We start from the raw sequence: 12,284 nt of genomic DNA, 5'->3' as shown, positions 1-12,284 counted from the left end.
CCACACCTACAAAATTAGATTATTTTGAAAAAAAAAATCAAAGAATACTTTTTTGAAAAAAATGTGGGACGTTTACCATCCCACTGTCTGCCTAGTCAGGCACCTCACTGTTCCAACTCTGTTGGAAGTGAAAGGGTTAGTTCCTTTTTCTTCTGTAACAAATGACTGATTTATGTACACTAGAGAAGAAAAGTGTGCACAAAGGGTGGGGAGTTGATTTATTTTTTCTTTTTCTCTGCCCTTGGGTTAAATTATATGCCATTAAGATACATCAAAAAAGAATTTAAGTTTGCAAATTAAAGGAAGCTTGCAGATTAACTTCGTAAGTTTGGGTTCTGGAGTAGTCAAGCAGCATTTTCCCAGGAAAAGCTTGCTGCTTCCACTGAAGGTAACGGGAATGCAATGAGCCATTCCTTGGAACACCTTCGTTTTCCCCAGTCCATCCTAACTACCCTCGGAGGTAACACAGGAGTTCAGGGGTTTTTCTCTCTGTTGGCTGCTGAACTGGTCAGTGTGTAGCCAAACAATTTTCACAGTAGTCCATCCCAGCAGTCACTTCCTCACTGCAGCTGAGCAGAACCATCTCCCTTAACTCATGACATATGGAACCACACACAGCGAGGTTTGACTGCTTTGCTTGATCTGTAGTTCCATGTTAAAGGCAAATGTGCTTCTAGAAAACATCAATTTTATCCATAAAAGTCCTGAAACCTCAATGCAAAGCCAAATAAACATACCTAAAATTATAATGGGAATACTCTAATTTGTTGATTGTACCAGTACAGTGAAAACCTAGTTGGAAGACCAGCTTGTCATACTATTTATAAAAGTAAGTTGCATTTTGAATCCTTCAACACAATAGTAATGTTTTGTTTTACAAGGCCAAAGGAACTGAAGTTTTCATATTTAGTACAAATATCACTGGGTTTTAAATTTTTTTTAATGGAAAATTATTACATTTTCTCTATATCCTAAGACATGACTGTATAACCTGAGATTACACTGCTTGAATTTCATTTTGTATAAAGGACTTTTTAAAACAAGGCTCCATAAATTTGGGGATGGTTTAGTCATGGATTTAGACTAAGAATATATTTATAAACTATTAAAATTTAATTATGTGCACCAGAAACACTATCTTCGTTGTTCTGCTTCATATGATAAACATATACATTATCTTTCTCTATACTGTATTATCTACAAGATCTGATATACCTTCATTGCCACACTTCTCTTTTATTCAGTGACATTTTTCCTTTTTTCATTTAGTTTTATCTCTAGTCATAAAAGGTAATCTATATTTAATATGGCTGTATCCAGCCAGGGGATTAAAAATCCAAAAATATTTTTACTCCAGCATGTGCCTGCAGGCTTGTGTTTCACTGCATTCAGGGTCAGAAGAGAGAAGGATGTGGTCAGGAGCAAACTGGCCAGTCTTTGATCAGGTGGGATATTACCTGAACCATTTTAAGAGCTGATAGGGGAACATTTCTTCCAGGACCAAATTTACTTTGCTGAACAAGGCAGCCTACATTAAAATGTTGTTAATAAGTAATATCCTGTCTCAGTCCCTCTCTAATAGCTGTACAGGGAGCGTGGCTTGGAAGTGTTCCATATTAGTGTCTAAACATTCCTATTGTTTGAGTGTACTGTGAGCTCTAGAAATGTACTTACAGGAGAGAAAGGAGTGAAGGAGGTGGGAGCTCATTGTCTGCCACTGAACTGCATGCTGAGGAATTCACCATCACTGAGGAATTCACCATCACTGAGGAATTCATCATCACTGAGGAATTCATCATCACTGAGGAATTCACCATCACTGAGGAATTCATCATCACTGAGGAATTCACCATCACTGAGTGCCTGGATGAGCACAGGGGAAGCAGCACCAGGGGCCCAGTGTCCAGTTCTGCACTGCCCACACCAAGAAAGGGACTGAGCTGCTGGAGGGTGTCCAGCCACCAGCCACGGAGAGAGTGAGGGCACTGCCCTGTCTGTGCTGGCAGGAAGGCAGAGAGATCTGGGGCTGTTTGCCAAGAAGAAGGCTCAGGGGCACATCAGTGTGCATAACTCTGAGGGAGGCTGTAAAGAACAGAACGAGCTCTTTTCAAGGTGCCAGTGCCAGGGCAGTTGTGCTGGGTTTCAAAAAGAACTGCATCTTTCCCCATGCTGTCTGCACTGTTCTGGGAAGGCCTCCATCTGGTGTCCCAAGAAGGCTCAAGAAAGAATTCAAGTAGTCACTATTCATTAACTAACCTATATGTAAATACCATAAAGTTGGTGAACAGTTGTTTGACTGAATAATTATTTTTTTCTTTCCCAGTCAGGACCTTAAATCACTACTCTGTGCTGGTACGAGCACAAAAGGTGGGAGAGTGTAAGAGACTTCTCCCCATCTTTCAGGCGTGTCCCATATAGCAGCAGGATAATGTCTTTGAAGTTGCATATTTAATTAACCCTATCACAGAGTCTCTCCCCTACTTTCCCTGAGATTAATCTGAGATGCTATCCCATGTAAGTAGCTCAAATATGAGCTATACAAGTATTTTCTAGTGAACTTTTTCCAAGTGGTTTCTCTTTGAGTTCATTCAGCCTTGTAGGATTGTATTGTTCATCATAAAAAAATGCTGTAATTGCATAGATGACTTGTCTTGAAATGTTACAGGTTTTTTCCATGCTTCAGTTTTGCTCACAAGGTTGATATTACTGCTTGATATCTGGAACATGAAAAAAATGCCACTTTTGCTGGACTGTTACTCTCCAAATTTTGATTGTACTGCTGTTCTTTATATCACTCTATGTAATTTGTTCTTACTTAGTTCTCATATATCTTTTTGCCACATAGTCTATTCTGATGGAGTTCAAGTTAGGAAACAGTATATTGTGATATGCTGTAATGAAGGCGAAGTATTTAACATTATCCTTAACAAAGTATTATGAGAGTTAAGTTGACTACTGAAACATGCCTAAATTACTCTCTTCCTATTATGGTCTATTTATTTTAGCTATACTTGCTCAAAGCAAACACTTGTTACAAAAAAAGTCAACCCTACTTCTCTGATCCTACTCTGTTCCTGCTCCCAGTGCCAGCCCAGTGCCCGTCCTGAGCAAATGAGTCAAGCTGTGGGCAAGAGTGCCAGGGCCTGAAGGGCAGGAATCAGTCACAGCCATTTCTAACTCTATGCAGTGAGCCACCTTTGCAGAGAACACTCTTGGTTTTCTTTCCACTGGGCTCTTTTCAAATGGGTGAGATAAGGACCTTGTTTTTCCTCTCACATGTATTTATATGCTTGCTGGGAAGTGAGTTATTACCAAATATAGCTTATAGGGCTCCAGCAGAATCTTTCCAGCCTGGCTGTCTGCCAAAAAACCCCACCCTTCAGAAAATACAAGGCTATCACATTTGTCAGAGATTTACTAGGAAAGGGGGTGTGTGTGTGTGTGCACTCTGGAGCACACATGCAGTACATCTGACACTTCCCCAAGGCACTGAGCTCACTGTGTTCTGATACATTGATGGAATTCTAATTGTGGTTCCTGTGTTTCCAAACAAACATATACGTTCACTGTAGTGAATCAAATACATTTCAGAATGTACACACATAACAAATACATGTGGAATTTTTGGACATATGGTGACCTGTTTGGTGCTGCTGTGTGTGCAGAGCTGATGTGACCTAAATACAAAATAAGTAGGGTATGTATGTACATATGTATGAGTAAGAGTGAGGATTCCCTGGGGAATTGGGAAATACTCAGTAGTCAGAGACATGCAGGGATACACTACATAAATTTCAAGACTAAGAATCCATACAATACAATTCTTAGGATCTGAGGAGAATGATTAAGAAAGAACTGTGCAGGAGTTATGCGGTAGTATGTGTCCAGCAACAGCTAATGTCATTACTGCATTCACAAATTATAGCACCATCAACATTTTTGTCTGTTAGAATTTTCTGTGTTCACAAATGGGACCTCTAAACAGGCATTTCCAGGTATAATTTGAGCCATAATTCAGTTTTCATAGTACTTGCATAAATGTCTATTTTTGGTGATGTGCTGCTCTAATTCATTACAACAGTTTTGTCAGTTCTAGATTGGGCAAACTGACAAGAAAAGCCAATTGCTTTTCATACAGTACTGGTTTCTGAGAGACTTTCAAAACCCAATTGCACAGACATATGTCAGAGGGAAGCCTGATCCCGTGTACAATTTAGGTATTTTATGGTGTCGTGCAAGGAAGGCTAAGTACAGCAAATAGTGCTTTGTAGTTAACCTGTCAACCCATTGATTTGAAGCACCTTCATTCTAAGAAAAGCATCTGTCTGCTTGAGTTATCTACATTAAGCATTGCAGTTATCCTTATAAAGAATAAGCTCATTAATATTTAAAATTCACTTCAGCTGCATCTCTTACAAAAAAATAATATTTCCCATAACTTCCATTAATTATAACCAAATTAACATGAACTGAGAATAACTGATTGGGAATAAATCTTCCATGTTCAAGCCAAATCTTAGTAGAAGTGATAACAATACTTTTAGTGACACTCCTGGTGGTTATTCCTTATTAACTGTACACTAAGAAAGAGCAGAGGTTGTTGGCCAGATAACACAAGAGGCATCAGGACATGGTCTGCTCTAGCTCATCCTGCTGGAGCAGGAGGGTTGGACAAGTTGACCTCCAGAGGTCCCTTCCAACCTCAACCACTTTATGATTTTGTGAAATAAAGATCCAGAGGAACTAAAATCCTGGTGCACTTCCTAAATTGATACAAAGCTCAGCTGTGATATAATATGTGTAAGAAAACTGCTGGTGCAAGCCAGTGTGTGTGGTTGTGTGTTAGGAAAGGTGGCATCCCAACCACCAGGGATCTCTGCTTGTCATAATGTTCTGTGGGACCAGTAACTGCTTGTTTAGAGTATATCAACTTTAAAACTGATGCAACCTAATTTTGGGTTGAAATTGGATGACATTGGAATTTGAATAGTGGTGGGTCTCATCCCATATTGCTGTCACTTGCATATTCTAAATGAGCCTAAATTTGAGCAGATGTGTAATAGCTGCAGTACTTACATTTACTTAGCACTTGTTGATGTGTTTATAATAGGGTTAAAACATGCAGTTGCACAGAGAGCTGTGCTGTAAACTTGTGGCACTTGGCTGTCCTAGGGAAAGCTTGCACTACAGACAGGATGTCAGCTGAACCTTTTCTCAGTGCAACCCAAATTTTACAAGCTATTACGTAGAAAACAGTTTCTCTGACTGAATGACTGACCTGAATGGATAATCTGAAGAAGCTCTCTAAGCTGTGCCATATTTATTTGGTTTTCATGTGAAAGCATAATTCCTGCAGGGAACTCTGTTTCAGCCACAGAGCAGAGGCCTGTGAACAGCTCTTGGTTGTACCTGAACATTCCCTTAGGAAGTGCTGCTGGTCAGGAAAGCTCCCAGTGACAGAACAGGAGAGAGCAGCTTTGTGCTTGGATGACAATAGTCTGTGTCTGTGCTAACTGCAGCTGGCACCATTAACTACCTAGCCACACACACTGAAATAAGAACAATTATCACTGCATGCATTAAAATGATGAAATCCACTCTGTTTCTATAGTAACCGGAGTGACAATTTATATTATGACCTTAAGAAAGTAGAATGTGACCATTTTCTTTTTTTTTTTTTTCAGTTTTACAAGGAGCAGCAATTCTCAGAGAAAACAATGTTTAAGGTGATGCGAATAATTTACAAAAATAAAGGTAATATGTACTTTAGCAGTAACAGAAATGTACAACATACATTCAATTTGGAATGTTGGGTTTGACTTTTATTGTGTTATGTAGAGACATACCTAATTTAGTGCTGTTTGAAGGAGATTTTTTTTTTCTGTTATTACAAATAATTTTTAAATGGAAGCTTTACAAAAAATCAAGAGTAAGAGAGAAAATAAAGTGATGCCTTTAGCAAGTCAAAATTTTGTAATTGTTTTGCCACCTAGTCTGTCTGAAAGTATCATATGAAAAATGTATATATTCTGAGCTTTTTTCCTCAGAAGCACATTGAAGTACTGACACTCTCTAAAAGTGTTCAAGGATATCTTTATTATATTGCAGCATTTTTAAGCCTATCCAATTTATCTGATTAGTTTGTTTATTAGTAGCAGAAAGCTGTGACAAAATGTTTAGCTCGATTGTGAAGAATGTACCTTTACAGATACTTGTGAATATTATGGAATAGACCTGTTAAGAGAGAAGAGTTCTTGAGTTCTTCAAGCTGATTTCAGCATTCTGTTTTAATATGGCTTTGTTCCAAAATCACCTCCCTTTACAAAAGATACAGATGTTTAACTGGGCAGTCATTTAGTAACAGTCATAATTCCTGAAGTATTCAATAATTTACAGCCTTCCCTCTCTGTCCATACGTGTCTCACTCCAAACCTCTCTCCTCATGATGTGCTAAATGTGTAGAGTGTTTCTCTGGGCCATTCCAGAGCCAGGATCCTCTGCAGTGAGGGAAGGATTAGGGAATGTCTCCTCAGGTCACCCAAAGCTCCAGGAGGGTGACAGTAACCCATGTCTGGTGGGATTTCCTTGCGTGCAGCAGAGATGAGCAGATAAAGAAAGACCTTAATTGTAGCTCTGTGCTAAACTATCGTGTTCAGTCACTTGGTGTTCTTTCTTTACATGTAGCATTAATTATTGTCTTGAATTTATAAGGTTTTTTAATTAAGTTCAGTTACTAGCATTTATCATAATGCCAGAGATGTCTGTAGCCATGGGTTTTAGATAAGTTTTTAACCTCCAGCTCATTTTTTAAATTTCATTTCACTACAGTAGAGCATAAAATACAACAACATACTTAGATTGTTGATTTAACTGCATTTCTTTAATGCATGCAGATGTTTAAATTTTTTTCCTTATTATGCATCCAAACTTAAAAATAGGTCCATTCTGTGCTGACAGTTATAGTGATAAACACAGATGTTTTCTTCAAGAACTGCAAATAATTGATTTTAGGTGATAAGCAAGCTTTCTGTTCAAATCTGAAATATTCTATTCCATTTCTAAGAGGATTCAACTGAGCAAATCAGAAAAGTTAAGTAAGAGTAAAAATGCTGAGTATTTCTAGCATGTGGAATTGCACAATAAATGCATAGTCAGTTATATCAAAATAAATCTTGCCATTTATGAGCCACATTGTCCACTCTGTGTGAATAGGGGACTACATGACTGTCAGAACAAGAAAGGAAACTACTTAAATAGAACAGGGAGAATGAAGAAGACTGCTTCTGTTCTTGTAAAAAGAGCAGTATTTGAATCCACCTGACACGTTCCCCTTCTGGAGCACAAATGGAGTCAGGAGCTCTGTTTGAGTTCCTGACACGTCTGGTTCTAACTTGGGGAGATCAAGTGTGGTCTGAAGAATGGGGAACTCTGGTTATTCATCTGTACATTCTTCATTTTTGGTTTTTATGATTCTTATGCATGTATGTTTTGTACTCCTGTGACAGTTCCTCTCTAGATGGAAATGTCATGGAAGATTAGCAAGAGAATTTGTGTGAATGGAGGAAAAATGGAATGTAGGTTACTTATGCTGTTCTTGGAATTCCAATGGTGGGATTATGTTCTCATAGTTACGTTGTTATTTCACTTAGTTTAGCTTGCTTGTTCATAGAAAATGTGTAGAAATATTCATTTGCACTTCCCTGGGGTTTTTTGTAATTACAAAGGCTGGTATATCCTACTCAAACCATGTAGTATTTCCCATTTTTTTTGTGTTAATGTCTTGAGATGACTGCCTGAAAAAGATATGTAGCACCAAAAGGAGAACTTTGTGAACCAAGAGTTAAGGTTGCAATTGGCATGCAAGTACTATATAAATCTTCCAAATTCCAACTCAATTTACAATTTAGCAAATCAAACTCCAGCTAATAAGATTTGTAGAAGAATAGATGAAATGGAGTAGTTTAGCTGTGAACACTCGTGAGTACATGTTGCTTTTTAAGCTGTAAAAGCTGAAGGATCATAACCATGGTCAGCCAGTAGATTCTGTTCCCACACAGAGCCATGCATCAACCAAGGATTAGTGTAGAGAGATTGATGACTTTCCACTAATGAACAGTGTATTGCAATAAGCACTAAACTGAAAAAGACCTATGGTAAGGATAGGTAATCACTGTGTTTTATCAAGGCAAAATTAATAGCTAACGATGTCTGATTTTAGTTAGAATGTACCAGATTGACTTTATATTTTAGTGACAACTTTTTATTTGCTGAGCATCTGTTTGTTCATTCAGTTTTCAGCTATAAAATCATTCTTTCTTAATCCTTACATCATCACAGCTATAATATCATAATTACTAAATACTTCAGATTTTTTCCCCCAAATTGATAGATATGCAAATATATGTTGTTTACCTCACTGATCTTTCAAAACTGAACATGAATGAAAAAATGAAACCACACTTCTCTTCATGAACACACCCCAAGGAAGTCATCTAGTTTTGGAAAATCATAGAGAGGATCAGGGAGCAGGATCCTTTTAAACTAGGTGCCATTTGGAAATTAAAATGGAAAAATAGAAGTAAAGTGAATGAATGACAGCTCATGTATTCTGCTGCATGTGTTCACCTCGGGCTAACATTCCTGTTTGCCATCTTGTTTGCCCCAGTGTTCTGCTCAAGATCCTGAATGTTAACACATGCCTTGAATTCCCTTGGTATCCCTATTTTACCTCTGCTGCTCCAAGGATTCCTGAAGGCTCTGCCTTTGGCCTGGAGCAGGCAGAGTGTGGAATGCCAGTGTGGAATGCCAGTGTGGAATGCCAGCCTGCAGTGGGAGTTCAATAAATGCAGTGCCAGGCTGTGGTTCCAGTTTCCAGGAGGGAAAGGCTGTGTGCAAGGCGTGGCTTTCAATAGAACTGGAAGTTTCCATTCTGTGGTTTAAACATATGAATTTCAAATGAAGTCTAGGGTCACTTTGATCTGGTAAGATTTTATTAAATGGAATCTATTTCTAAATTTTCCTTATATCTTGTTTTGTCCATAATCTTGGCTTCTATTCTTTAAAGAAGGATTCCTAAATCATACAGACCAATAAAAGAGGAAAATATTTTTAAGTTAAATAATGAGCATGACAAAGGCTAATCTAACTAATAATCTGATTTTTATCCTTGTTCCACCATTTCTTCAATATCCTTTAAAATATTAATTTGATATAGAAGCAAAATGTCACATTACTTGCATTGCATATGAATGTAAGTCATGTCTTCACAGCATATGGTATTCAGCTAAGCCTGGTATAGTTGTCATATGTCTAAGTCTCTTTCTGATATTAGGTATTTAAATTTCTTCCTCTGCATTTTTGCTGTGGATAAGATGACACTGGGCATTTATGGTACTCAGAGAGGTACTGTTTTTCTCTTTATTTAAACCTTTCAAGAGAGTTACTGTAAAATTTAGCTATGCACAGTAAAAATCCCAAATGTCTACTGGTAATAAATTCAATTTTCAATAAACCAGAGGTCCAATCTGGCTTACTCTATTGTCCATAAATTTGTGACATCTCAAGGACTGGAAGACTTTACAGTGTCTCCCTCTTCTGCTGCACTGCTTGCTGTCCTATACTGAAGGAATTCACTGATTTTTTTTGAATAAGGTATCAGTAGTCTGCTCATTGTAGTCTTTACCTTGGATTTCTGGTTTTTCCCTAGGCCAGCATTAAATGTGTGAACATCTGAAGTGTCCAGCAGAGGGTCTTGCACAGTTCTTTTAGTCCCCCCTTCTTGATCGTGATAAGGAACACTGGGTCCCAGAACAGAAGTGCTGGTTTGTCATACTGCAACAAATCTGGAGAGAGAATCTTTCCAAAAATTGGACTCACTTTTCTAACGTTGCCATAGCAATATCATCTGCACGTTCCTAAGTGAAAGTTTTAACTTAATGGGAATAACTGAATTAGGGAAGGAGCACTTAGAAGCTTTAGATGTGTTCTACTTTCCTAGACATCCATAATAATAATAATAATAATAATGTACTTTAACTTGACTTTATTTTAGGAAAAGGAGTGAGAGCAAATGATTCTTAGTAGCAGAGTCTGAGGTCTTTTAACTATGTAATTTGCAATGAGTGCAAAAAGTGGTGAACACAGTTTGTAAAATTAAATTGAAACACACTGAAAGAAAGTACTCAGTAATTTTGTAGCTGCATGAACGACACTCTTGAGTGATAGCACTTTCCTGCTCTTAGCTTTATTTCCTCAGAAGAGTAAGATAAATTCAGATGGAGTAGAGATGTGTTCAAATTAAAACTGCATCACTCAGCATAGGATTAGTAAGAAGCTTGAATTAATTCCCTCAGTGAGATGTTTTGACCCAGACAAAATGTTTGGGGCCTCGGCATCCCTAGAATGTGACACAGCAAAAGGATTTCCAGAAACTCCTTTGGGAAGGTTCAGATTGTACTTCAAGTTGGGGGCACAGGCCCATATCTGACTCATTTTTATTCTCTGAAAAGTTTTGGGGTTAGTTTGTATACATAGTGCTTTATAACTGAACAGGGGAAAGATGGTTTTCTTCTAAAAGTAAAGAACCAAATACCCACTGTTCATCTGATGATCGTGCATATACCTTCTAAAAATATATTCACCCGAGATCTGCTTTTTGGTTCCACAGTATTTTGAACTGAAGGGTTATTTGAGTTTGTTGTGCAAAGAATGGATGATGCATAGGGGTTGATTTGGGGTTTATTCATTGAGAAGTATTTCATCTACTACTGTGAACAGATTCCTGATCCAAGCATTGGATACATTGTCTTCTTTTATTTCGTCCTTAATCAGCTTTGCACTGTGATCAACATTCCAGCTTTTGCTTTTTTGCTGATTTTAGACTTGGAATGTTAAAAAAAATACACCCTTTACAAAGGAAGACCAAATCAGTAATGCCAGGATAAATCTTCCAGATTTTTAGCTACCTAGTATTTATTAAGGATCCAAAGCTAATGAGTGCATCCAACTGGCACGTCACCAAAGCTCTGCTTTTATGTTGGCAAAGCTGTAGAGCTTTTGTTGCTGCAAAATAAGGGAGTACTGCAGTAGTTACTGCAGTGCTGTGGCTGCAGTAAAAAAACTAGATGATAACTTAGTTGAGTGGTTCTGGTTTTTTTACAACTATGTTTTAAAGGAAAATGTTTTTCAAACAGCTACTCTCCACACTGCATCAAGGATCCATCCTATTTAACAAGAACTCAATTCATGTTTAGACCTCAAAATTAAACAGTGATATTTTAAAAATACATAAACTTATTGGAACTTGCTGGTTGATAAGCAGTTTAGGAAACTTAGCTACTTCCAGTTCAACCTAAATGGGAACTGCTGACTTCTTTGAAAAATCTCTCCCTTAATTGTATATTTCGATTACTAACATAGGGCTGTAAATCTGGCCTTAAAATGGTAAAGTACAAAGCACACAGTTTCAGTGATTTTTGAAACCATGGAGTTTTAATCTGGTTATTTGGTTTCATGTTCTTTGTTATTTGCTATTTAAAGTTTGCACATATGGTTGTGCTGCTGCATGATCCTACAGTGCCCTTACCAGTGGTAGTTATCCTCAAAGCCTAGACTGCTGTCCCTTTGGTGCAGGAGTATGTCATGAGTTCAGGGCTGTTATTATCTCTGAGTCTTTTTCATCCCTAGATTTTCTGCTTCTAAATCTGACACTGTCACTAACTACAATAACACCAGTCAAATGAAGTCTTCCCAAACCCACTGGTAATTGTCAGCTTGTGTAGCCATATGTGTCTGGATGCCGCCTAAGACAGAGAGATCTCTCTGATTCTTGTTGTTTGTATTTGGCTTGTCCATCCTAGGACATAGTGCTACATAATGCTGCAATTAAAACATGATTTCTATCTAGAATATGTCAAAGTTTCACAGCCCAACACTGTGAGGACGTAACAGCGACCGTGGTTCTTTCGGTGACGCTTTGGTAGCATCCGTGCTCATGAAGGAGCTGACCAGTCTCAGCTTCCATTTTGCCCCTTAGGTTACAGGGAAAGACATGGCATACACTGAGCTGCCTGAATTACAGTGTCATTTTGTTGGGAACAGAACCCCATTGATGGGTAGTCCAGGTCAGCATCGTTCCTTAAAAATAATGGAATTCAAGGGCTTGTGGTGGTTGTAGCCACAGCAGTGTGACAGGAGACAGAGCTTGTCTTTAGGTTACATTATCCCAACTGCTAGTTTGTCATTTCAAGTCCAAACACATTTTATTAAAGGATTGCTTTATTTTA

The 12,284-nt window shown here is 38.0% G+C and overlaps 1 long non-coding RNA gene across 2 annotated transcripts in view; it reads left to right on the top strand.

The window, feature by feature from the left end:
* The window catches only part of LOC116793224, a 68,774-nt gene that overhangs the window by 31,905 nt on the left and 24,585 nt on the right, over nt 1-12,284 (top strand). For both annotated transcript variants that reach the window (XR_004359402.1, XR_004359401.1), the window contains one exon: nt 5,685-5,754. This is a non-coding gene — a long non-coding RNA (uncharacterized LOC116793224). The remainder of the gene's footprint in view (nt 1-5,684; nt 5,755-12,284) is intronic.

Source organism: Chiroxiphia lanceolata, chromosome 13 (genome assembly GCF_009829145.1).
Source record: "Chiroxiphia lanceolata isolate bChiLan1 chromosome 13, bChiLan1.pri, whole genome shotgun sequence".
In the NCBI taxonomy this organism is placed as follows: Eukaryota; Metazoa; Chordata; class Aves; order Passeriformes; family Pipridae; genus Chiroxiphia; species Chiroxiphia lanceolata.
Note: the sequence above shows the minus strand (reverse complement) of the source record. Positions and strands in the feature narration are given on the sequence as shown.